Here is a 4,446-nt window from a genome sequence, read left to right as displayed (position 1 = left end):
GAGGATTATGCTATGATGGTGTCCAATCCCAAGAGGTTCATAAAGAAGAGATTCCCTAGCAATAAAAACCGAAACTGGTAGGGGAGTTACAGTTCAGAAAAAGTGAACAAGGAACCGAAGGTTGAGGAGCCCAAGAAGGAACCGAAGGAGGATGGCGATTCCGGAGTAAGCTGTTACTACTGTGGTGGGAAAAACCACTATGCTAAGGATTGTGTCCTTAAGAAGATGGCTGAAAAGGATAATGGAAAGGATGAGGAAGCTGTGTTGCAGAAGAGGCTGGATGAGTTGAGAAAGAAGAAGTCTACCGCTAACCCTTCTATTAATGCTCTTATTGTGCAGGGTTCGGTTAATGATGACGAGTTCGGTAGCACGGAAGTTTGGTCTACCGACTCAGAAGATGATGAAGTAAGAAAGCCTACCCATGGAAAGGCTTATGTGGCCAAGGAGGAGAGCAGTGGAGGAAGATGCTTCATGGTGTCTGATGTATCTCAGATGAGGGGATACAACACCGATGGTGGAAGCGAGGAACCGAAGGTGCAGGAGGACATGTGCTTTATGGCCAAACCACTTAGCCAGCAGTTCAATGAGCTTGATGAACTGATAAAGAAGGTACAATCGGTTTTTGTTTCATTTAAAGTACCACAATCCTCATATGAGAAAGAACTTAAAAATGTTAATACAAGAATTTCCCATCTAGATAGTAGCTTAACTCAAACTCGAGTCACCAATTCTAACCTAACTGATCAATTAAGCAGGGTGGCGTCGAAGAGTGAGGAGCGGAGAATGTGGATCGAGTTGAAGGAGTCTGAATTAGTTAAAGTTAAAGACGAAAACATTTACTTGCAAAGAGATAATTTAAAATTATTAAAACAGCGGAATGTTTTTTGTTTAATTGCAAAACGTCTATATTCTAATATTACTCAGCTTCACTTGGACTGTGAAATAGGCCAAAAGATCCATCGCATGATTTTGCCCTTCCTTGAGTTTATGGAGGATGAAATCGATGCCGAAGCCTATAATTGTGAGAGTGTGATATCGTCTGATGATGTCAATCCGACCTACATGTATGGACTGGACAAAATTGAGTCCTTCATTAAATCCAAGGACCACAAAGACATGCTTAAAAATCTTTTGGATGAAAATGATAGACTTAAACTGAGAACCGATACCATACAAAAATTTGACTCTTTAAACGCCAACGTAAGCTCAGAAAACAAAATTGATGTTGAAAATGCATCTGAGCTTAACGAAGACGTCAACATGAGTGAAATTTCTGTAGAGGACACGGTTGACTGCTCAGAATTTGTTAAAAGCGAACCTGAAAACCACAAGAATCTTATCTCTGAAAATTCAGTAGAGTTCGCTCGATTGTCCCAACAAAAGTCCCCGATATTAGCAGAGAAAGCAGTTGTGTATCAAAAGGTCAGGACCACTCCGAATCAAGTATACAAGGTGACTGGAGTAACCGAACATCAGACAGCCAAACTCACAGCTATTGTAAATGAAGACAATGTTGATGGCTGTGATGAGTACTTCTGGTCTGCTCCTATAGATAATGCAAACGAAACAGTGGGCTTATCTGAAAGAACCTCCTGGATGAGTAAAGGCAGATACATACCTGAACCCTTGAATAAGCCGGATAATTTCGATGAGCCAAGCACCAGTGATACGAAAGACATTCCCCGGGAGGATGAAAGTTTGGCAAAAGAAGACATTCCCTCTACTCCCTCAGCTCAAAGTGAAACTCCTTCAGACATTCCCTTTACTCCCTCAGCTCAAAGTAAAACTCCTTCAGTTCAAAAGGAACCAGACGAGGAAAAACCGAAAAAGAAGGCAAATATTCATCATCAACCAAAGCAGATGAGGAATAAGAAGCGTGAGAGGAATCAAAGATACAGGAAGAATCTCTCTGAAAGGAGACAATTCTGGCAATCCCAGAATGCATACTTCTCACATCAAGACAAGAATCTGAAGTATGAAAACAATCCTGTCAAAAAGTCTGAAAGTCACAACAACCGAAAGCCAAGGTTCGGTTCACAAGAAAATACCAACCGAAAGCCAAGGTTCGGTTCTGAAGTTAAAAGAGAACAAAACTCTAAGGTCAGTCCCTCCAATGATCAAAAGCAAAAGGGTCACCTAGAGTCTCCAGCCAAGAAGTCCTCTCAATCCAAACCCACTCCTTCCAGTTCTTCTAATTCTTCTACTTCCACTAATTCATCTCCATCTTGCTCTAAAGCTAATTCTGTTCGTTCTCAAAAATCTCATTCGTCAGCTGCACAAAAGAGCAAACAGAAGGTCAATGAATCCAAACCAGAGTCCAAACCGAACGCACCCAATCCTAATAAGATAAAAGTTTTTACCATTAAAAAGAAAGATGAAACAACTCTCATAAAACGAACATATCTTGTTGACATCTCTCTTACTGTTCGTGTTCCCATGAAAAGCTCACGTGGACCCAAGAAACTTTGGGTTCCTAAATCTGCTTAATTTTTGCAGGTTATAAGTGACGAGCAGTTCGACGAAGAATGGTACATCGATAGTGGCTGCTCACGTCACATGACAGGGAGGAAAGAGGAGCTCAGGGAATATAGATCTCTTGCAAATGGTGGCAACGTCAAGTTTGGAAATAACTCTTTCGGCACCATAAAGGGATACGGGATGATAACAAATGGTGACTTTACTATAAGGAAGGTGGCTTATGTGGAAGGACTCCAACACAACCTCATCAGTGTATCTCAGCTTGTTGGAGGTACAGGTCTCAAAGTCTCATTCGATGATGAAGGTTCTGAAATCATAGAGAAAAAGACAAAGAAAGTGATTCTCAAGTCGGAGCGAAAGGGTGAAATGTTTCCCTTAAACCTTAAACCTATCAAAGGAAACCCAGCCATATGCCTGTTATCAAAAGCTCAATCTGACGAAAGCTGGTTGTGGCACCGAAGACTCTCTCATCTCAACTTTAAAGATATCAACCGACTTGTCACTGGAGGTCATGTTAGGGGCCTTCCATTGCTCAAGTTCGACAGAGATCATTTGTGTGCTGCATGCGAAATGGGGAAGCAGAGTCGTCAAAGTCACTTATCTGTAATCAACACAAAAGTTGTTGAACCACTCGAATTACTTCATATCGATTTGTGTGGTCCTTCATCTATCGAAAGCATCGGTGGTAGCAAGTATATTCTTGTTATTGTTGATGACTTTTCACGATTTACATGGGTGTTCTTTTTAAAGCTCAAATCTGAAGCGACTCATAAGCTGAAAATGTTCATCAAGCAGATTGAAGTACAGCTGAAGAAGGTCGTTCGCAACATTAGGAGCGATAATGGTTTGGAATTCAAAAACAAGGAGTTTGAAGAGTTTCTAGCAGAAAAGGGAATAAGTCACAACTTCTCAGCTCCCTACACACCTCAACAGAACGGAATAGTCGAAAGACGAAACCGATCTTTGTGTGAAGCTGCCCGAACTATGCTAAGTTTCGCTTCCTTACCTCTTTATTTTTGGGCTGACGCTATTTCTGCTGCTTGTTTTACACAGAACAGGTCTTATCTCAACAAGCGATTCACGCTCACACCTTATGAGATACTAAACAATAGAAAGCCCAATGTGAAGTTTTTCCATGTGTTCGGCTCACGGTGTTTCATCTTTAACTCTAAAGAACACCGCAACAAGTTCGATGTCAAAGCCGACGACGGAATCTTTCTGGGTTATTCTCTCACATCCAAGGCATACAGGGTCCTAAACAAGCGTTCGAGAAGAATTGAAGAGACATACTATGTGACCTTTGACGATAGCTATGTCAAAAAGCTGCAGGCCAAAGAAGACACCGCTGGGGAAATTTTTCCTCAAACTGGCCAAGTCACAGTCTCGATCGCCAATTTATACGAGAAATTTCTGGAGCTCTTTGACGAACCAGAGAAAGCTTCTCTTTCTGAAACAGGTGCAGCAGACAACAAGGTTGACCACATGAAGCAGATTGTCGAAGAAGCTGCAAGGAGAATGCATGAAGGAGGATCGACTACTGATGACCCTCCATCTAACAATGCTTCAGTCGAGGGGGAGCCCAGCTCAAACGTCAAGGGGGAGCCAAGCTCACATGTCGAGGGGGAGCCAAGTTCTACAACTCCAACCGAAGGTGCTTCAACGCCTGAAAGCTCAGCACCACAAGAAACCCCTGAACCTCAAGTTTCTCAAGGCTCATCAATCGAGGAGGAGCATAATGATATGACGCTTGATTACGATTGCCAATCTGAGCCAGAAGAAATGATCAATGCTGAACTAGACCCAACCTTGATCCGAATTACCCTCCTCTTACCAAATGGACCAGAGATCATCCTATCTCTCAAGTAGTTGGTGATGTCTCTGAAAAGGTTCTGACCCGATCACAACTGAAGGCAAAACAGACATCCTTATTTTCAAAGGTTGAGTTTTGTATGTTTAACTCATTCGTAT

This window comes from Lactuca serriola, chromosome 6, assembly GCF_051521515.1.
Source record: "Lactuca serriola cultivar US96UC23 chromosome 6, Lser_US96UC23_V15, whole genome shotgun sequence".
In the NCBI taxonomy this organism is placed as follows: Eukaryota; Viridiplantae; Streptophyta; class Magnoliopsida; order Asterales; family Asteraceae; genus Lactuca; species Lactuca serriola.
The sequence above is the reverse complement of the archived record's forward strand: the minus strand, read 5'-3'. Positions refer to the sequence as shown.